Below are 24,043 nucleotides of genomic sequence, written 5' to 3'. Positions count from 1 at the left end.
GGGGAGGTTGAGGCAGGAGAATCGCTTGAACCCAGGAGGCGGAGGTTGCAGTGAGCTGAGATCATGCCATTGCACTCCAGCCTGGGCAACAAGAGCGAAACTCTGTCTCAAAAAAAAAAAAACAAAAAAATCTTCTCCATATATGTATGTATATGTGCATCACATATATTTCATATGTACGTATGTATGAGTTTTCTTCCTGCAACAAGCTGTACCGTGTAGCCTACACACTGCTTCATGTTTTAAAAATTGCTTCCTTAAGACAGAATTTAAATTATTACTCACACATCATAATAAACTCTAGGTTTCAAATTGTGGCAAATGTTGATTAAGAAATTAAGATGTTATACAAATCTTTCCTTCTCTATTAAGCCAACCACAAAGTAGCTATGGTCCCTAAACAGTCTAATAGGGTACCTGGGTTATAAACTGAGCTTCTTATCATACCCTACAATGCACATATGTAATAAGGATAGAGACTGTTCTTTTTCCTTAGTGCTGAAACTCCACCTCTAGGAAGCAAAGTGACTTTAAACAGAAGTTTAACATATACTGAATTTGAAGACTCATATGACATCAGTGTTTTCCCCCATTACTAGTGCCTGGGGTTGGGAGGGAGAAAGCATTCAAGTATGTTATTGATGTCTATTTCTTGACTTAAAATGTAATTTTTCTAGCAGTTTCTTGGTATAAATTTACAGAGCCTGAATGTAGAGATAAAACAAGGGGAATTTATAAACTAAAAACAAACATAAAGTCAATAAAATTTTGATTTCTCTTTTCTCCATGTTAGTCACAAGAAGTGACTGAGGAGGTCAAACTTCAAGACTTTTGGGGGCTTTATGGAATCTTTTACATGTTTTTCACATACTTTACACCTAAATCCTTAGAGGTGATAGAGCACCCAAAAGTTAAATATGTCCAGCTTGAACATACTTTTCTGAAAGGAACCCCTTAAGATGACTATGAAATTTTAAGCCAGTATGCCCTCTTTCAGCCTTTCTGGGAAAATGAGAAACTATCCTAAAATGCCCAAATATGAATATTCTACAATCTTTAATAATCAATGTTAAGTAAGTCATCTTACACTGTTAGAAAACTGTTTCTCAATTGTGTATTCTTGGCTCCCTTCCTACTGTCTGCTGCTCCTCCCGAAAAAGCATATTCTCCACCCAAACAGAAATACTCTCATTTAGTCTATGACATTGGACTAATCAAAAGCTTACTCTCAAGGATAAATGTCTTACAGGTCCTTGCTGTTCCATTTATGTCAAAAAATAAACTCCTTGAGAGAAGAAGCCATGTGTGAATAGATTTTTCCCCCTTGTTTTCTATTTAATTGTCTAATTGTTTCTAGTATACATATAAACAAATTATGTGAATATAATTCCCCCCTCAAATTCTACTCTGCTATTCTAAACACTTATTTTTTCCCTGTAAGAAGCCGCAGCTAGTTTAGGAAGTATAATGGTTCCAAGCTCTGTAACAATAAAAGCTAGAAAGCAACGCATCATTTTTTAAAAAAGTACTTGAAATATTTTAGACAACTGGCAAAATAAAGGCATAACTCAATGATTTCTATTTTCATGACAAATAACTCAGGAGTAAGAACATATGGACATATTGATATACATACATACACACACACACACAATTCATGTAGTCATATCAATCCCATAAAACCAAGTGACTAATCAAGACTTTTGTTCCTAGGAAGACATTTCGTAATATAACACAATATGTATCTCAGGAGCCATTGCTTGAAAGTATCACTGATTACTAAGAACATAAATTAGTCCTAGATCAGCACTAGATGTTAGAAAGGCATTAATGACTATTCTACCATACTCTCCTACCAGACTGACACTATAGATTCACTCGTTAACATACCAGACACAGGAAGTTGTCCATTCTCAAATAATTAAAATTGTTATTTTCTTGCAAATAAAAGGAAATGGTAATTACTCAGACAATAGCCTACTTTACTCCATCCAAACGTATATATAAAAATCTGAGGCCGGGGTGGTGGCTTGGGCCTGTAATCCCAGCACTTTGGGAGGCCGAGGCAGATGGATCACAAGGTTAGGAGTTCGAGACCAGCCTGGCCAATATGGTGAAACCCTGTCTCTACTAAAAATATAAAAATTAGCCAGGCGTGGGGGTGTGCACCTGTAATCCCAGCTACTTGGGAGGCTCAGGCAGGAGAATTGCTTGAACCCAAGAGGCGGAGGCTGCAGTGAGCAGAGATCGTGCCATTGCACTCCAGCCTGAGTAGTGACAGGGAAATACTCTGTCTCAGAAAAAACAAAACAAAACAAAAAAGATAGATAGATATCTGAATCACATGTACATCCTAAATGGGAAAAGCTCGTAAGCATATATAAAAATATCAAAAAGTCCTTTAAGATCTAGAGAACAAACAACAACAACAAAATGAAATGAGGGCATTTGCTGAGGATGTTGCCAAGTGCTCAGCGAATAGTCCATCAACTCACTTAACATGTGATTTTTAAGAATGACTGGACAAGGCTGGGTGGCTCACGCCTGTAATCCCAGCACTTTGGGAGGCCGAGGCGGGCGGATCACGAGATGAGGAAATCGAGACCATCCTGGCTAACATGGTGAAACCCCATCTCTACTAAAACAACAAAAAATTAGCCAGGCATGGTGGCGGGCGCCTGTAGTCCCAGCAACTTGGGAGGCTGAGGCAGGAGAATGGCGTGAACCCGGGAGGCGGAGTTTACAGTGAGGCAAGATCAGGCCACTGCACTCCAGCCTGGGCGACAGAGCGAGACTCCATCTCAAAAAAAAAAAAATGACTGGACAAAAAACACTAGGTAGCAAAGGCAAAATCTCTGGCTGCTCATAAAAACTTGGTAAAATTAGATATTTTGTCTTCAAAAGTCTAAAGTATAATAAAATCTGTCTCACCCCTGCTTACCCATACCTAAGCAGAGCACCAGGAGAAAAACTGTCATCAGAATTGCAAAGGGGATTCGAATTGAAAATTTGTTTTCTTTTTCAAAACTTTACTTTCATGGTCTTGTTTCAATAAACCAAAAAAGTGGTTTTATCTACTTGATGGATTACACAGATCAAGTATTCCATCTGAAATACAGGCCTTTTTACTTCTTTAGAAGGGAGCCATGAGCCAAGGAATACAGACAGCCTCTAGGAGCTAGAAAATGTAAGGAAAAGATCCCCACTACAGCTTCCAGAAGGAACATAATCCTACTGGCCCCTTGATTTTAGCCCAGTGATATGCATTTTGAACTTCTGATCTCCAGAACTGTAAAATAAATCTGTGTTGTTATAAGCAACTAAGGTTGTGGTAATTTGCTATAATAACAACAGGACACAAATACATCTAGAAATTAGTAAGCCCCAATAAGTATTTGCTATTTTTACTGATCTCTGGTTGTTGACACTTAGAATAGAATGTGCACTTTAACACTACTTTGATAATCAGGGTTAGCAGGAATAATCTTTTGGCTAATGAGAGAGCAACTCCCAATTAGAATGGAAACATTAAAACTAATGTAACAAGGATAAATCATGCCTCTTGTGGTAGACTACAGTTCAACTGAATCAATTATTGAGAAATAATGTTGCAGACCCCAACTATAATTGTATATTTGTCTATTTCTCCTTTGAATTCTATTAATTTTCCTTCATCTATTTTAGTGCTCCATTATTAGGGGCCTACATGTTTAAGACCACTATATACTCTTGGTAAACTGACCCCTTTTATATTATCAAATGTCCTTCATACTTCTTGCTCTAAAATCTACTTTATCTGATACTAATTGTGGAACTCCTGTTTTCTTTTTATTAGTGTCTACACGGTATATCTTTTTTCATCTGTTTACTTTTCGTTTTTTTTTTTTTTAAATCGAGATGGAGTCTCTCTCTGTCACCCAGGCTGGAGTACAACGGCGCGATCTTGGCTCACTGTAACCTCTGCCTTCTGGGTTCAAGCGATTCTCCTGCCTCAACCTCCTGAGTAGCTGGGATTACAGGTGCCCACCACCACGCCCAGCTAATTTTAATTTTTCGTAAAGATGGGGTTTCACCATGTTGGCCAGGCTAGTCTCAACCTCCTGACCTCAAGTGATCCACCCTCTTCTGCCTCCCAAAGTGCTGGAATTACATACATGAGCCACCGCACCCAGCCTCAGCTGTTTACTATTAACCTGTGTTTTTATATTCAATGTGAGTTTTTGTAGACAATATGTAAATGAAATTTTTTTTAAATCAAATTAGATAATCTCCATTTTTTAATGGTATTTAGACCATTTACATTTAATGTGATTATTGCTATGATTGGGTATATATCTGCTATCTAGCTATTGGTTTACTATGTCTCATCTTTGTCATTTTTTTTCTTTTTGTCATTGTTGGGTAAGTAATTTTCATAATTCCATTTTATCTCCACTACTGGTATATTAACTATACTGCTTTAAAAAAACAAAAAAACCTCTACTTATGTGAAAAATTCCATAACATATTATTATTCTTGTTTTAAGCAATTATCTTTAAGAAAAAAGTTTCTTAAATGAGAGAAAAAAGACTTTTATATCTATTCATATACACTCACCATTTCCAGGGCTCTTCATTTATTTTTGTAGATGCAAATTTCCATCTGATATAATTTTCATTCCTTGTCATCTCTGAACCCAAACTCAAACCTGTGTAATTCCTGAGCTGTTTGGGTTCCCTCTTCCTGTGCTATGGCCTGGAAACATTGTGGGCTCACTTCATTTGTTCTAAATCACACAGCTAGACTCTCTGGTTTAGCTTCTAGAGAAATGAAATTTGTGGCCATACTCATTTTAGCTCTGTCATATTTTGCTTTATATCTTTAAAGCCAAATTATTAAGTTCACATGAATTTAGAATTATTATGTCTTTCCAGTGTATGGACCTTTTATATTATCATGAAATGACCTTCTTTACGTCTAGTATTGCTTTTTGCCTTAATGTCTACTTTGCCTGATATTAGCATAGCTTCATCAGCTTTCCTTTGATTAGCATTTGCATGGTATATTTTAATCCTTTTAGTTTCAACCTTTTTGTGTTCTTATATGTAACGTGTATCCCTTGAAAATGAAATATATTTTGGTTTTAAAGAAATTTATAATCCCAGCACTTTGGGAAGCCAAGGTGGGCAAATCGCTTGAGCTCAGGAGTTTGAGACCAGCCTGGGCAACATGGCAAAACTCTGTCTCTACAAAAAATAAAGAAAATTAGCTAGGTGTGGTGGCATGCATCTGTAGTCCCAGCTACTTAGGAGGCTGAGGTGGGAGGATTGCTTGAGCCAAGGAGGCAGAGGTTGCAGGGAGCCGAGATCGTGCCACTCCAGCCAGGGTAACACAGCAAGACTCTGACTCATAAGAAAAAGAAAGAAATTTAGTCTTCCAAATTTTTCAAACAAATTTGTCTTTTACTAGAATATTTAAACCATTTACATTTGATGTCATTAATATATTTAAAATTTTATCCATTAGCCTATTGTTTGTTTCTTCCAATTAACCTGTTTTATATTCTTTCTCTTCTCTCTTGCCTTCTTTTGATTTTATCAAGTAGTTTTCATTATTCAATTTCTTTTGCTAGCTAATAATTCTTTTACTGTTTCAATCATGGTTACCCTAATGATTAAAACCATCCTTGCTAATTACAGTCTAATACAAATCAGTACTTCTATCACTTTATAGCTAACTCTGAGAACTTAAAACACTTTATGTATACCCTTCCCACTTTTTGAGTTGCTGATATCATGAGTTTTAATTCCACATACATTTTAGAGCTCATAAAAATTGTCTGATACAATTAATATAGTTCATCTATATATTTACCCTTTCTGTCACTTTTCAATCTATACATACTGGTTTTGACAACTTATAGTTCCTCACAGTGCTATAAAATACAAAGAAGATACATAGAAAATAAAAATGTTATCAGACAGATTATAGGAAGGAAAAGCATAATACTTCAGTAGAGAAAGAACATAATGCCTTGGAGAAGAAAAACTTTCCTCCTAGCTTTCTCTACTATTTTAAGAGTAGGCTTAAATGTCAAATGCTAGCTTTCAATGCATCTATTAGCAGATCAACTGAAAATACTTTATGTGACAATTTTCAGTACTCTAATGCAACTTACCTATATTTACTTCTACTAGCAGTCATATTCTTACGTATCATTGTTTACCTTACCCAGTTTCCACATAAGCTCATAAAAATAAAAGCGGAATTTTCTCATGTATAAAAATACAAAAGGGATTGATGCTACCATACTAAACCTATATTCCTTAATGTGCTTTTATAACCATACAGATTAGTCAGTCATATTTAACTCTATCATGGACAACCAACAAAGGGTGAGAACAAAATTGAAATTATCAGTATAAGGTCAGCATATATGCCCAAGTTTGCTGTACACAAAGACTGTTTTTTAAATGATGGTTTAGCTATACTTGCAGATCTTGCTGCTTCTTGCAAGGTTTATGTTCGGCTCACAGCGTTCACTCAAAAAAGATTATCTAATTTTTTTTCTGTCATATGAAAAAAGAAAGTTCATAACTCTCCTGATTTAGTTATCTAACAGTTCATTCTAACAAATACTGTGTTTTTGTGCATACTTAGAAAGCTTTCTCTGACACACCTACTCTAGTATCAGCTCTACATTGAACAAATCATATTTAAGACTAGTGACTTGAGTTATCATAGGGCTTCACTAATACTGATGTTCTCTCTCCAATACAAATAGGGGTCTCTAATAATTATCTGGATACCCTTTCTATAGGGTATTAATTAGTCAGGATAATCTAGGCCTGGGGCTGTAACAAATATTCCCCATAATCTTAGAGACTTAGCAAAAATGTCTCTCTTACACATGGTCTACTGACTCAAATTACATTTAAACAATAAATCATCCTTGATTTAGTTAGGCAATAATTATATATATTTTATACACATACACATTTTTCCCTACTAACATCCGACTCAAGAATATACTAATTAGAAAGCTCACTCTTGGCTGCGCACAGTGGCTCACGCCTGTAATTCCAGCACTTTGGGAGGCCGAGGCAGGTGGATCATCTGAGGTCAGGAGGTCGAGACCAGCCTGGCCAACATGGCGAAACCCTATCTCTACTAAAAGTACAAAAATTAGCTGAGTGTGGTGGTGGGCGCCTGTAATCCCAGCTACTCAGGAGGCTGAGGCAGGAAAATCGCTTGAACCTGGGAGGCGGAGGTTGCAGTGAGCCGAGATCACGCCACTGCACTCCAGCCTGGGTGACAAGAGCAAGATTAGGCCTCAAAAAAAAAAAAAAAAAAAAGCAAGCAAGCAAGCTCACTCTGGCTGAAGATATGAAATCTATATTAAAAGTCCTGATTTATGGATCAGGGATGTGCATGAACATGAAATTCTTATACTTTCTATGCAATCAAGTTTTGATTTTCACTAAGAAATTGGAATCCATTTTAGTATAAGCTTTCCTATTTGGCAACTGAGCTTTACTCTTAAGACTCCATTATTCCTATGCTGTTTTGCAATAAACACTATGGACAAAGTAAAAACGCTACATTTTAGGAGTGACTAATTGACTATAATATTTCTCAGATTTTGCTATCTTCTACATTTGTACACTTGTAGGACAGACAGGGTTTATACAGACCAGAAGGCTTATCAGATCTTTATAAAAATATTCCTTTGTCAGTGTCTATTTAACTTAATAAAGTACTCAGAATTCTATCTAACCTAACACTTCCAACAACAGCAGTGTTTGGAATATTGCCAAAATCATGTTTATTACTTATGAAATAGAGTTTTGAAATGTTCATAATCTGGAATAGAAGTAATATTTGTGTCAAATACTCAATTCTAACTCAATTCACCTAAAGGTAGGTAGTTTAAGTTACAGAAAACGCCATGATCCCAAGATGGTCTAATAACTGTATCTAATAACAAAAGATTAAAACAGGTGTGTGTGTGTCTGTGTGTGTGTGTGTCTGTGCACACGCGCACACGTGTATGTGTTTAGAGGAGGGAGGTTTGATGAATTTAGGCCCTTAAGTCCAATAAAAATTGGAAACGTCATATATGTAACACTGGGAGGCAGTATAACACAGAAGTTAAGGATGTAGGCTTTTAGCTGTTTTTTTCTGGGTTTGAATCCTGGCTCTATCACTTATTAACTCTGTGTATTTAAGAAAAAGTTTAACTTGTTTATATCTTAGTTTCCTCATACACCATATGGATTTAAAGAATACTTCATAAGGTAGTATTAAATGAGTTAATGTACGTAAATTGTTTAGATCGATGCCAGGCACAGAGAGAGTACTCAGTAAATGTTAGGAAATATCAGCACTACCACTCTGAAATCAGTAAAAGAATCCTTAGTATGCAAGTCAAAGTTCAAATCTACAAATTTACACATAATTCACAGGAAGTTGTGCATACTTTCAGTCTAATGTCTACTCAAGTTTCAAGACCTTCATTATTCCACAAAAAAATTGTTGCTTATACATGATAACCTAATAAACAAGTGTTTACTGAATACCTACTAGGCACTGTGTGTACAAACAAGAGGCATAACAACTGCCCCTCAAAACCTTATAATTATTAACAAATTATTTAGACTATGATATAAGACCATATTTAATTGAATGCTGAACTCTGTGGTACAGAATATAAGTCCTGGTATATCCTAATGTTTACTGAAGACTAAGAGGACAGGGACTTCTATGACAGCCGACGCAAGGATGCCTAGCTTACTGCATACATTCCCAAAACTAAGGGCTTACTCTTTATTATGCCAACTGTAGGGCAGATGAAATAATCTAACCCCTCTCCACCTCTGCCCTGCAAAAAAGAAAAAAAAAAAAGCTTTAAAATATTTGGCTAATGAAGCTTTTATTCCTAATACCAATAATCATACCTTTTTAGACATATTATATCACTATGGGTATATGCAGCACCATAAGCCATAAAACCACCAGCATAGTTATCTTGGGCTGCCATTCTAAACACAAAAAACAAAAATCTGATTTATTAGGAACCAAAAAACTATATCACTTATGTTGAGTTTACTATTAACATAATTTCTGCCATAAGAAATCACAGAGGGATTCAAGAAAGATGACAAAGTAGGAACCACCAGGAATCTGTCTCCCAACTTAGACAACAACTGCACTGGCAGAATCTGTCTAGAGTAATTATCTTGGAACTCTGTAGTCCACTGAAGGCTTGCAACTTCCAAGAGAAGGACTAAATGATAAAGTGCATTAATTTGGGTCATTTTCAGCTCTTAACACTGTTGCAGCAAGCCATCCTCCACTCCTAGCTCCCTGGCAGGCAGCTGTGCATGTGCTCCTGGAGCAGTTTGTACTCAGCTTGCAGGAGCCCACGTAGGCAAAAAGGACCTTGTCCTCCAGGTATGGAGATCTGTACTCTGATCACTGATTGTTGCCAAAGATCACATGGGTGTAGTCAAAGAGGCTGCCAGCCATTGTTGTTGCACCTCCTCCCGGTGTTGCAAGAGCCCCCCTGCTCCCCTTAAATGACTTCCAGGGAACTTAAAGGGCCAGAGCCAATTTTTCTTCCTGTATTTATTTTTCTCTTTTTCTCCTTTTGGGAGCCAGACATTAAAGACTGGGACATTCAAAAACAACTGTAAATATGGACAAAATTGGAAAATGATCATGCATGTCCAGGAAAAGATGCAAAGAAAATACCTGGGAAGACCTTAAGTTTATATTTCTATCTCTGACATAGGCTGATCCCTGTTTCCTTACCCAGTCTACAAAAACCAAAAACAATAAATAAAAATAATACTAAAACAACCAGCCCTAGTGAAAGGAGAAAATCTGATTTCCAGACTTAGCACATTAATAGATTTAAATGTCTAGTTTTCAACAACAACAAAAAATCACAAGGCATACAAAGAAACAGGAAAGTATGGCACATTCAAAGGCAAAAAATAAATCATAGAAATTGTCCTTGAAAAAGACCTGATGGCAAATCTACCATAGCTCTTAAAATGCTGTCTTAAAGATGTGCAAAGAACTAAAGGAAGGTGCAGACAGAACCAAGAAAATGATGTATGAAAAACGTGTAAGTATCAGTAGAGCTACAGAACCTAAAAAAGAACCAGAGAGAAATTCTGGAGCTGAGAAGTACAAAATGAAAAATTCACTATATAGATTCAAAGGCATATCTGAGCAGGCTGAAGAATCAGCTAACTTTAAGATAGGACAATTGCAACTATGACTCTGAGGAACAGAAAAAAAAAAGACTGAAGAAAAATGAAGAGAATCTAAGAGATCTGTGGGACACCATCAATTGGATGAGTATATACATTGTGGGAGTTTTGAAAGGAGGAGAAAAGAGAAAGAGGCAAAGAGATCACATGAATAATGATGAAAAACTTCCAAAGTTTGATGAAAGACATGAGTATAAACATCCCAGGAGCTCAACAAACTCCAAGTAGCATGAACTCAGAGACCCATATTGGGATATAGTATAATGAAACTATCGAAAGCCAAAGACAAAGTGAGGATCTTAAAATCAGTAAGAAAGAGACTTATCATATACAAGGGACTCTCAAGAAGGTTATCATCATGTTTCGCATCAGAAACTTTGGAGGCCAGAGGCAGTGGGTTGACATATTCAATGTGCTAGAAGGAAAACAAACAAACAAAAAAATCTGTCAAACAAGAATCCTATATCCGGCAAAAGTGTCCTTCAAAGGTGAAGGAGACATTAAGATATTCCTAGATAAATAAAAGCTGAAGGAATTCATTACCACTAGACCTGCCCTGCAAGAAATGATCAATGGAAACCTATAAGGTAAAATGAAAGAACACCAGAAATAAATATCTCAATAAAGCTAACTACATGGGCAATCATAAAACCTACTATTGTAATAATGGTCTGTAACTTCACTTTTTGTTTTCTATACAACCTAAGAGACTACCGCATTTAAGAGTTTGTTTGTGGGTACATAATGTATAAGGATGTAATTTGTGACACCAACAACTGACAGGTGTGGGAATAAAGCTGTAGATGAGCAGGATTTTTGGATATTATTGAAGTTAAACTTTTATAAGCTCAAATTAGAGTGTTATAACCTAGGATGTTAATTGTAATCCCATGGTAACCACAAAGAAAGTAGCTATAGAAAATACACAAACAGGAATGTGAAATTATTTTAAACCTTTCACTATAAAAAAAATCAACTATGGATTCAGCAAAGGAGCAGGATATGAACAGAAATCAGTTGCAGAGGACCCAAACAAGATGGCTGACTAGTCATAGCCAGAAATAACTTCTCCCATTGAGATAGACCAGAGTATCAACTAAACTGGCATAATCCAGACAGACAATCTGAGAAAATCACACTGAAAGAGGTTAGAGAGATGACCTAGATGCCAGGACTGAAGGGGGAGGAAACTGGGAACCCCACACAGGGTTGCCAAGTGCCAGGATATGTTCAAGGCCCTAAACAGCTCCTTAGGAAGGAGTGGCTCTGACCTGTATAAGCTGCCAGACCTGGAGAGAACAGGGCTTTCTTTCCTGTGGGACCAGGGTGAGCCTGATCTGTGCACCCTGCTGTCCACCAGCCCCTCGCATAGTCCCTGTCTGGTCGTGCCTACACACAGCAAAGCTTCAACTACCCTGCTGGAGCACTTCCTGCCCGTGGTGCCTCCACCACCCCTGCCTCCCACCCATGGTGCCCCTGCCAGAATGCCTCCCACCTGCAATGCTCCCACAGGAGCACTTAAGCCCATGGACCCGTGCTGCCATACGTCATGGAATGCTGTTGTCAGCAGTCTGGGAGTACCTCAGCCCCTCTAGCCTAGCCTGGGCTCAGCTTCGAGGAATCAGTGGACAAAGCTGTGGATTCAGTCCAGGCCACCCAGAGTTAGAGCATGCAGCCCATGAGTGTAAAGCTGAACCTTGGCCCTTTGAAAGCATTCAGAAACAAAGGCATTCAACCACATGCAACTTGTGCCACAGGCAAACTCTTGAGGCAATAAAGATCATAAAAACAAAAAGTCCCATTTGAAGGACAGCAACTTCAAAGGAAAAAAGAACATCAGCCCTCATCAATGAGAAAGAACCAGCACAAGAACTCTGGCAACTCTAAAAGCCAGGGCATATTCTTTTTTTTTTGTTTTTTCTTTTTTTGAGACAGCATCTCACTCTGTTGCCCTGGCTAGAGTACAGTGGCGTGATCTCGGCTCACTGCAACATCCACCTCCCAGGTTCAAGTGATTCTCCTGCCTCAGCCTCCCAAGTAGCTGGGATTATGGGTGCCCACCACCACGTCCAGCTAATGTTTGTATTTTTAGTAGAGATGGGGTTTCGCCATGATGGCCAGGCTGGTCTTGAACTCCTGACCTCAGGTGATCCACCCACCTCAGCCTCCCAAAGTGCTGGGATTATAGGCATGAGCCACCGTGCCCAGCCTAATTTTTTTTTAATTAGTTAATTTCTATATACTAACAATGAACAATCTGAAAAGAAAATGACAAAAGTAATTCCATTTATTATAGCATCAAAAAGAATAATATACTTAGAAATTAACCAAGGAGGTGAAAGACATGTAAAACGAAAATTACAAAACACTGCTGAACAAAATTAAAGAAGACATAAATAGAAACATATCCCATGTTCATGGATTGGAAGACATAACATTGTTAAAATGTCAACACTACACGAAGCAATCTACAGATTCAATGCAATCACTATCAAAATCCTGATGACATGTTTTTCATGGAAATAGAAAAACCTAACCAAAAATCCACATGGAATCTCAAAGGACCTCAAATAGCCAAAACAATCTTAAAAAAGAACCAAGTTGGAAGACTCACACTTTCTGATTTCAAAAGTTAGAATGATCAAAACAGTATGGTACTGGCATAGACATATAGATCAATGGAATACACTAGAGGGCCTAGAAATGAACTGTCAAATATATAATCAAATAATTTTTGACAAGGGTGGCAAGACCACCCAAAGGGGAATAAAAGCACAGTCTTTTCAACAAATGGTGTTGGGAAAACTGGATCTCCATATGCAAAAGAGTGAAGTTGGATCCTTACCATATGCAAAAATAGATGAAAGACTTAAACATAAATTCTAAAACTATAAAATTCTTAGAAGAAAACAGGGCAAAAACTTCACAATACTGGATTTAGTAATGATTTCCTGGATATTACTCAAAGACACAAGCAACAAGAGAAAATAGACAATTTGGACTTCATGAAAAACTTAAAATGTTGTGCATCAAAAGACAATATCAGCAGAGTAAAAAGGCAACTCACAGAATAGGAGCTAATATTTGCAAATTATGTATCTGATAAGGGATTAATATCCAGAATATATAGATAACTTTTAAAACTCAACAACAAAAAGCAAACGACCGAATTCAAAACTGGGCAAAGAACTTGAATAGACATTTCACCAAAGAATATACACATAATTGGCCAAGAAACACATGAAAAGATGCTCAACATCATAAATCATTAACGAACACAAATCAAAACTACAATGAGATACTGCCTCATACCCACTATCAAAAAACAGAAAATAACAAGTGCTGACAAGGATGTAAAGAAAATGGAACTCTTGTGCAGTGTTGATGAGAATGTAAAATTGTACAGCCACTTACATGTGCAGGTTTGTATAAAAGAAAGAAAAATAAATTTAAAAAATAAGAAAAACAAAATGGTACAGCCACTCTGGAAAAACAGTATGACGGTTTCTCAAAAAATTAAAAATAGAGTTTACCATACGATCCAACAATTCCACTTCTCAGTATATCCCTAAAGAACTTAAAACAGGCTCTCAAAGAAATATTGGTACACCTGTGTTCACAGCAGCATTATTAACAATAGCCAAAATGTGCAAGCAACCCAAGAGTGTATCAATGGAATGAATACGTAAAATGTGGTATATACATATAACAAAATATTTTTCAGCCTTAAAAAGAAAGGAAATTATGATATATGTTACAACATAGATGAACCTTGAGGACATTATACTAAGTGAAATAAACTGGTCACCAAAAACACTAATACTATAATTCCATTTGCATGAGGTACTTATTCAAAATCATAAAGACACAGAGTAGATTGGTGGTTGCCAGGGAGTGGGGGAAGGGAAAACTGGGGAGTTACTGATTAATCAGTACAGAGTTTCAGGTTTACAAGATTGAAAGAGTAATGGAAATGGATGCACAACATTATGAATGTATTTAATACCACTGAACTATATACTTAAAAATAGTTCAGATGGTAAATTTTATATTACGTGTATTTTAACACAATTTAAACAAGTGAAAACAAAAAAGAATCACAGAACTGGCAATAATCTTAAAAACCGTAATCCAACCAGCTTATTTGTAAAGAACAACAACAAAAAAATAAGATCTAGAGTTTAATGACTTGTCCAAAGTCACACAACTAGTTCTGGCTGCACCAACACTAGACCCAAGTCTTGTGATTACTTACAAAGGCTTTGCTTTCCATTGCAGCTTTCTAACTTTGTTGTTCTACTTATAACACTGAAATAAATACACAGACTCAGATACTACTTTTATATATACTACTTAGTATTACAACATACTTTACCCTAGGATGTTATTTTAAAAAATATTAAATTATTGGACTTTTTCCTTACCAAATGTCAACTAACATTTATCACTTTTTCAACAGAAAATCTACAGTTTGACTGCTTATATATACTGAAACAACTGTCTATACAATTTCATTATCCTTGAAACATGTTATGTATTTTATTGATTTGGGAATATTAATATGCTGGAAATAAATACTAAATAATGACTGGACTATAGATAAATTTATATTAAGTATACAATAAGACTGCTAATATAACAAAAATATTAAGAAAAACCCTTACAACTGACAATTCTACATGAAGTTATTAATGTTCACAGTATAACATTACTATATTACTATCAATACCATTAAGATAAAGACGGTTTAATCACTATGGAAATAGAATTTACTGATCTACAATAAAATGAGTTTATTGACAAAACAGTTTAAAAGTATTATTTGCAGCTATATGAGTTTGTTTTACAAATATTATACTAAGTATCATTTTAAGAGTTTAATTGGACTATCAGAAAGTTACATTTGCAGTGTTAAATTTTTGAGATGAGTATTTTTACTGCTAACAGCAATGCAGATATGTGCGTTATTTCTGATTCACAGATAATTTGTTTCTAAGAAAACAATTATCAGTAATGTTATTAGATAATCTTTTCCAAGATATCAAATGGATATTTAGCCATATGATTAGCATTAATAGGTATTATACTGACAGTTCTCTTGTATAACACACATAAAACAGGTTTTCCAAAAGTGAAGCCCCGTGAGGTTGAAATTTCAGTCTTGTCTAATTATTAATTAAACATAAGGTTGAAATTTCAGTCTTGTCTAATTATTAGTTTCCCTCCCACAGGCTTAAGTTTAGAGAGATTTTCTAACACTTCTCATCACTTTTCTTTTTCTGTTTGTTTTCTTTTTTAAGACTGGGTCTCACTCCAGCAGCCAAGTTGAAGTGCAGTGGCTTGATCTTGGCTCCCTGAAACCTCTGCCTCCCAGGCTCAAGCGATCCTCCAGCCTCAGCCTCCCAAGTAGCTGAGACTATAGGCATGCACCACTACACCCAGCCAATTTTTTTGTATTTTTTTTGGCAGAGATGGGGTTTCACCATGTTGCCCAGGCTGGTCTTGAACTCCTGAGCTCAAGGAATCCACCGGCCTTAGCTTCCCAAAATGCTGGGATTACAGGAATGAGCCACTGTGCCTGGCCTATTTTTCTAGTCTTAGAAGAAGCAATATAGTATAGCTGATAAAAGTGTGAATTTCCTTTTTTTTTTTTTTTTTTTGAGACAGTCTCGCTCTGTCACCCAGGATGGAGTGCAATGGCACAATCAGCTCACTGCAACCTCCGCCTCCTGAGTTCAATTGATTCTCCTGCCTTGGCCTCCCAAGTAGCTGCGATTACAGATGCGCACCACCACGCCCGGCTAATTTCTGTATTTTTAGTAGAGACAGGGTTTCACCATGTTGGTCAGGTTGGTCTCAAACTCCTGACCTTGTGATCTGCCCACCTCGGCCTCCCAAAGTGCTGGGATTACAGGCATGAGCCACCGCACCTGGCCTGCTGTGTTCCTTTGAATACATTTTGTTTGTAAAATGTGTGTAATCACGCCTCCTTTGTAGGCTAATTGTGAAGACTAAATTGTGAGGATTAAATTTAAGAATTAAATAAAATAATAAAGAAACAAAGTGTCTGAGTCAGAGTCAACCAAAGAACAGCTGTTCAAAAGAAGTTAAATTCCATCCTTCTTCAATACCCCAATTTCAGAAGTGCTGATTTCAACAATGAAAGTGAAATTAATAATGTCAACTGTCATACATGCAAAACTGCTAGCAGGTGCCACTTTATTATGTTTCAGGTTCTAAAGTATACTCAATTGAAGTCACAAAGTTCCTAGTCTCCTATAAACAAGGAAGTAGGCTGCTATCAAGGCCTTACAGAACAAATAAAAACCCACATTCTTTCTTCTTTTTTTTTTCCTGCTTTTCAGGAGAAGGGAAAAAGGAAATAAAATATATATTTATAATATATGTATATATAGTAATTTTTCTACTTTTACAAGTCTTGGAAAACAGTTGGTCTTATTTACATCTCATTTATATTTCTAGGAATAAGGATCAATAAAAAACAAACAAAAAATACATCTCATTTACAAATATGGCCTGAGAAGGGACAACAATGTAAGATATATACAATGACTACAGCAGTCATTAATGTAAGTTATATATACACAAGTTACATCCAATGTAATTTATATATATATGTTTTATAAGTTTTATATTGGAAAGGGCAGACCTTTCTATAATGGCTTTGGTTTAAATCAAAGACTGTCATCATCATCATAATAACAACACTGGGTTTAGCCATTAGAAATATCAGTCATGTGATCACACTATTAAATAGGACATTTAAAGAGGTACGCTTATTCTAAAGCAGAAAAAGTCATCTTCCCATATGTAATGACTTCTAATACTAAAGTTATTTTCAGAATCTGAATATGTAAATAAAACATTGTTTCGTTTGGCTTTCTCCTACTGAAATAGGAAACAATCTCCTACTGAAATAGGGAACTCACTTAGCTAATTAGAATTATCAACAGAATCAATCATAATTACTCACATAATGTGACAGGAATGCTATCCTTTAAGGCATATATTATTTTCCAAATCTAGGCATACAGTATTTTCCAAATCTAAGCATATTAATTTGTGTAATATAGTAAAGTTCTTAAAAGGGCAAGAACTATACAGCAGTTATACAGTTTGCTGTATAACTTTCTATTTGTTATATAGCAAACAAATAGAAAGGCCTAATTAAATAACATGGCATCCCCACACATATTCTAATGGGTTAAACATAGGTCTTTACAAAAAGAAATAGTAAGTATCAGGCTTAAATAGGGTAGAAAACTACCACTGAAACTTGCTATGTCTTCATTCCATTCTGACAGAAACTAAATATAAGTCCTAAGTATTTTAAGTTGCTAGTTTAAATGTTTATATAAAGTAGCCCAAGTTTAAAAACATTCATTTCTAATCTCTTTCACCTAATATTAACTGATTAGTTGTAAGAACATACCAAAGTTTGTCCATATTGACAGATATCCCAAGACAGTATCAGGTTTCTTTGTCCATTTGATACTCAAAGGTGAAAAGATCTCACCAAAGACTCTAAAATTTATTTTTCTAGAATAACATTTGTCAATCCAATGCCAATCTTCAGCACTAGCAGTATTTATTACACTTCGTCTTGTTTTACATGTTTTTTCAGTCACAGATGTAATCTTTGGATAGATTCCTACGATGCAATCTAGCTTTAGACAACAATAAAATTATCATTCAAATACTCACCTATATAAAACTATACAGACATTCCCTTGGAACAGGTACAGATAACCAAAACTCATATATGAAAATGTGTATTTTATTATAAAGCATAGCTAAATAGTCAGAGATAATAACAGCTAATTTGGTCAAAAAGATATTGGAAAGACTATCTACTTGGCTGATCATAAAAGAAGAAAATACAGAGAAATAAAAGAGACCAGCTACCTTTTCACAAACATATAAGGATGACCTATAAAAAGGTGCTCAACATTATGAGTCATTAGAAAAACACAAGATGCCACTACACATACATTAGAACAGATAAAAGGCAAAAATATACTGCACAATATCAAGTGCTGACAAGGATGCAGAACAGCAAAAATTCTTATATATTGGTGGCAGGAATGCAAAATTGTACATTCACTTAGAAATAGCTTAACAGTTTCTTATAAAGTTAACTATACACTTAGGATAAGGCCCATAATCCTGCTCCTAGGTATTCACTCAAGTGAAATGAAAACTTATGTATACACACACACAGAGACACACACACACACACACACACACCCTTTATGTAAATGTAGTAGCTTTATTCATGATTGACTGAAACTGCAAACAACCCAGATGTCCCACAACAGATAAATGAATAAGCAAATCGTGTACATATAGTAGAATACTACTCAGCAACAAAAAGGTATAAACTAAGGATTTATGCAACAAATGGATGAAACTTAAAATGTATTTTGCTAAATGAAAGAAGCCAGACCTAAGAGGCTACATATTATATGATTCCATGTATATGATACTCTGGAAAAGGCTAATAATTAAAGGGATAGAACACACATTAGGGGTTGCCAGGATTTGGGGCTTGGAAGAGAGGCTGACTACAAAGTGGCAGCACAAAAAAATTGGGGGTGCGGGGGTGGTCACAGAACTGCTGTTGGTAGATATGCGACTCTATGCATTTTTCAAAATCCACAAAACTACAACACAAAGAATGAATTTTACTGTATACAAATTAAATGCAAATAACCAGGATATCAGGGAAACCCAAGATGGAATGTGAATTGTGACAAAATGAATCTAACTGTGGTACAAATGAAATGGCATAGTAGACTGATGGGGATATACAGAAGAAAAGACCTGACAACTAACTTTGGAAAAAAGCATTCTGGCTGGATAATGTGAGAATAAAGATAAAAATAACTGTATACAAACACTGTATTCTATTTGGTAAATTTGTTTCTCACAGGAGTATGGATTAGCAATTTGGAAACTACTATATATGTATAATAAATACATAAATATAGTGTAGAGAATGAGAGTCAGGTTTCTCACTGTGGGAGAAAGAAATTACAAATAAGCAAAGGGGAAATGCTAGAATAATCCCTGTGGTGCAAAACTGGAGTTGAAGGTATCAGCATGAATTAAAATTTTAAGCGTGTATACAGAAAGTAAACACAAATATAGATGTATGTATGTGAGTTGGTATATGTAATTCGTCCGTTTTCACACTATTATAAAGAACTGCCCAAGACTGGGTAATTTATAAAGGAAAGAGGTTTAATTGACTCACACTTCAACATGGCTGGGGAGGCCTCAGGAAACTTACAATCATGGCAGAAGGGAATGTCTTACATGGCAGCAGGCAAGAGGGCAAGTGTGTAAGGGAGGAACTGTCAGACACTTATAAAACCATCAGATCTCATTAGAACTCACTCACTATTATAAGAAATGCATGGGGACACTGCCCCATGATCCAGTCACCTCCCACCAGGTCTCTCCCTCAACATGTGGGGATTATGGGAATTATAATTCAAGATGAGATATGGGTGGGGACACAAAGCCTAACCATATCAGTATACATTTCCTAACTCTGACTCCTGAAAGGCCTAAAAGCAGTAACTCGTCGGTAGCAATGAACATACCTAGCACCCAGATGCTGGTTTCTAAATACTATTCTCCAATAAGTTGGACCTGGGTTCCTTGGAGAGGTAAGTGATTTCAGGACTAAAGCAGGGAAAATACAAGATGAGCCTGAAGCATCTCATAAAGTCAGAAAGTAAGGAATTGCTTTAAAAAAAAGAAAGAAAAGAAAAAGACAATGACGTGTTGAAAAGCGCTCCCAGTGGCTGAAGCTGGAACAATTTGAGCAACAAAATAAATAACAACAGAATTTTGATTCTAATCCAGAGAATAAAATAAATATCTATGAGTTCACACTGATATAAGTAAATGATTAAGCAAATAAATGTGAGGAGGGACTACTGTGTATTACAGAAGAATTATAATTGATAAATGTAGAGGAAATACGGAGAATAGAAAATCACCACTAAAACACCACAGAAGCTGCAGGCAAGATCTACCTATAAATGCTAAAATTAGTGGCCAAAAATTTAAGGAAAAACAAGATATTTGTGAAGCCTCAAAGCATTTTCCCCCAAATATTTACTAATTAAGGGAAAAGTATTAACTTTTTAATAGAGAAATCTGATAGACACCACCATAATCAAGTGATCAAGGTTAACATTACCAGTAATAGGACATTCTGACACCACGTGGCCTCTGATATTGTGTGCTGAGAAAGGCACATCACCTCCGTGGTATTCTGTCTCAAAATCTGTAACTTCAATCTAGTTATGAGGAAACATCAGAGAAACTCAACTCTAATTGAATGACATTCTACAAAATACCTGACCAGGAGTCTTTCACAGTGTGAAAATCATGAGAAACACGGAAAGACTAAGGAACTGTCAGATTGGAGGAGACTAAGGAAAAACACAACTAAATGTAATATGGGATCCTGGAAAAAGAACATTAGTGGAAAAACTGGTGAAATTCTAATAAGGTCTGTAGTTTTAGTAAGTCATTATTGATTATTTAGTTCTGATCATTATACCATGGTTATGTAAGATGTTAACATGAGGGTAAGCTGAGTAATGAATATTAAAAAAACTCTCTGTACTATATTATCATTGTAACTTATTTGTACATCTAAAATTATTTCAAAATAAAATTTTTTTCAAGAGCTTTAAACAAGAGAAAAAGAGACGTTATTCTTCTCCTTCAAATGCAGTATACCTTTCTTGATAGCAAATTACGTGTATAAACTTGATTTTTTAAAATTTATTTGGTAGAAGATAAAATGGGTACAAAAACCAAATTATTCGAAAACATTATTTAACATTTTAAAGAAAACCCCATAGTGGTCAACTAAAGTAAGATTTTTAACACTGTCTCCTAAGAGGATAAATCTTGGAGGTTGACTTCCAAACTAGTTTCTTTACTGCCCTGACAGTTATATGAAAATAATACACATGTCCACATCGTTAGCAGTAAAAATACTCATCTCAAAAATTCAACATTGCAAATAGCTACTGTAACTAACAGCTATGCGGTAATATGGACCAGGTTTTACAAAGTTAAAAAGCTGACATTCTCTTTTAGTCTGAATACCTTCAAAGACATGAACAGAGAAAATTCCAAATCAAGTCCATTCAGGTCCTTTCTTATCTAGCCACATATACTTTAAAAGATAAGCAGTATATTCAATTAAAAGAAAAAATTCTATGCCTGTCTTTAAAGTACACATATTTAACTTCAATGATACTATCAAATTGGCAATGACTCAGTATTTGATTTTATAATGAAATATTTTATGCTGTTAGAAAAATCTAAATAATCTAAGATTATATGAAAGAGAAAATCAAAGTATAAACTTTCCTATGAGTTTATTTCCCCTTGTTTTACTTTTAAGTACCACAACTAGAACACAAATCAGGGAAATTAAAAAAAGATGTCTTAAGATATGATTTTAATAGATGCAAAAAATGTTAGCATTACCTTCTTATATCATCCATCATTTAAGAGGAAATTTTACTTATTCGTAAGAAATTGATTATTTTATTCATAAGTCTTAGTATACAAATCAGATACTCTCCACAGCTAAACACACACAATGCTAAGGTGGCCTCATTAACATATTAAAGCTATCAAGATTTCCATCCCTTCTGCAGCTTAATTTTATCATCTTTCATAATTCAAATGTATAAGCACTCAAATTCTAAATCCATACTGATTTAAATATAAAATGTGTGATGGCACAAAAAGATGCAAAGTATTTTCTTTCTGATAAGTTTCCAGATTCCCTCCTTTAAAAAGTAAATTTTAAAAAGTTTTAAATTGACTTTATGAAAATGAAAGCAAAGATACCTCACACAAGTCTATTAGGAAACCAAATATATTTCAGGTTATGCAGGATATAAGAGGCTGTTTTCAAATCAAATAATCATTCTTTATGAGATGAAGATTTTAGAAGCTTACTTTATTTTCTTAAAATTACATGGGAAATAGCAAAAATAATTTGTTTCTAATTTTGGTGCCCTGAACAGAGAAATTCCTTTATGATATTGGTTGGAAATTCTAACTTATATGGCATGTTTTTAAAATATACTTTTTTTTTTCTTCAGCCAAGAGACTTCTGAGGAGGGTAGCAAAGATTTTATAGACTTTCTAGGCTCCAATTTTATTTTCTCCTTCTATCTTATGTTTATTTAAACACTAATAATTTTAGGAATCACAAACAAGTGTAAGCGTTTCCATTTAAACCTCAGAGAGAAACGTAACTCCAACTTTAGCCACTAAATGTAGTTCTATATTAGCATGTTTTCATTTAAGTTCATATATGCTAAACCATTTACACTACTAGAACAGATATTAAAAACACACAATCATCACTCTCAAAATATTATTTGTTCAGTTTAAATTTAGTAGGAGAGACAAATATAATCAAATACATTCGTGTGAATAGTTTTTAGAATGAGAACAAGCTTGACCTTTATCATATAAACTTTTATTTTTGAAAATCTAAGCAAAATGAAGGCTTCTACTTAAAAAATAAGCATAGTATTTAACTGCTAACATTAAGTCTTATTTTAAAAATCAATTACTTCAGAAAACTAGCACCTCCCAAGAAATAATACAGACCCTTCACTTCAAGAAATTAGAGTTCCTGTATCTGCACATATACTTATATGCATATTTAAATCTCTAATAAGTTTTCATACAACAAGCCTTACTGACAACTAAAATCAGTTAGCTACCATTTCATGTATTATAATTACATAGCAGAATAAGATACCCTGCTTCAGTTTTCTAGGCCAAGGGTCAGCAAACTTTCCTAAAAGGGCCAGATTTTAGGCTTGTGGGCCATACAGACACTGTTCCAACTAAAAACTCTGCCAATGTAGTGCTAAGATGGCCACACACAATATGTATTAAGTGGGTGTGACTGTGTTCCAATAAAACTTTATTTACCAAAATAGGTGGCTGGCCCATAGGCCATAGTTTGCTGACTCCTGCTCTAGGCAAACAGATTTGATATCAGTCTATAACACTTCCAGTGAATGTATAATCATGTTTCCCTTGAATCTAGTAGTTGTTACAAGGAACATTAGCTATTTAAGTGGTAAAGAAACCATGAAAATATTTCCTGAGGTCAGAATCTCAGATTAGACTGGGAAATTTAAATGTGTTAATCAAATACACATTAAAATATAAGTCTAAAAATGCATAGTATTGGTATAATTAACTTTTATTAAACAATCTTACCTTAATCAAATGAAACAATCTAAATTCTAGCACATCACTGAAAACGTAGAGTAAAGGTATGATTAAGTTTTATCAAACAATCTTACCTTAATCAAATGAAAGAATCTAAACTCTAGAACATCTCTGGTTTCAATTCAAAATATATCTGAATCAAAACTTCAGTTTCTTGTCAAATTCCTGGAGAAACAAAATTGAAAACCTTAAGTCAGCTTCCAGTTCCAGATAAGATGGGGTAATCACATGCCAACAAGTTAATGTAGCTATAAGACCTGGACAGAATGCATGGAACAACTACTAAGGAACTTTGAAAAGTAACAGTAGCAGGCCGATTAAAACAACCAGAATTTGATGTACCACTGAAGCAACCACAGGTTTACCATTTATTTCCCCCTCTGCTTTCATCCAGACTGAACATAATACAGGCCAAATGGAAAGCTTCAGGAGAAGCCCTCTACCTCTGGCTTGAGAGAGG

General features: G+C 35.3%; 1 protein-coding gene across 3 annotated transcripts in view; it reads right to left on the bottom strand.

The window, feature by feature from the left end:
• GLCE (glucuronic acid epimerase) overlaps positions 1-24,043 on the bottom strand; it is a 111,549-nt gene that overhangs the window by 38,031 nt on the left and 49,475 nt on the right. For all 3 annotated transcript variants that reach the window (XM_003818531.5, XM_024925721.4, XM_034939023.3), the window contains one exon: positions 23,658-23,748. The gene's annotated coding sequence lies outside the window, so the exon portion shown is untranslated. The remainder of the gene's footprint in view (positions 1-23,657; positions 23,749-24,043) is intronic.

This window comes from Pan paniscus, chromosome 16 (assembly GCF_029289425.2).
Source record: "Pan paniscus chromosome 16, NHGRI_mPanPan1-v2.0_pri, whole genome shotgun sequence".
Classification (NCBI taxonomy): Eukaryota; Metazoa; Chordata; class Mammalia; order Primates; family Hominidae; genus Pan; species Pan paniscus.
The sequence above is the reverse complement of the archived record's forward strand: the minus strand, read 5'-3'. Positions and strand labels throughout refer to the sequence as shown.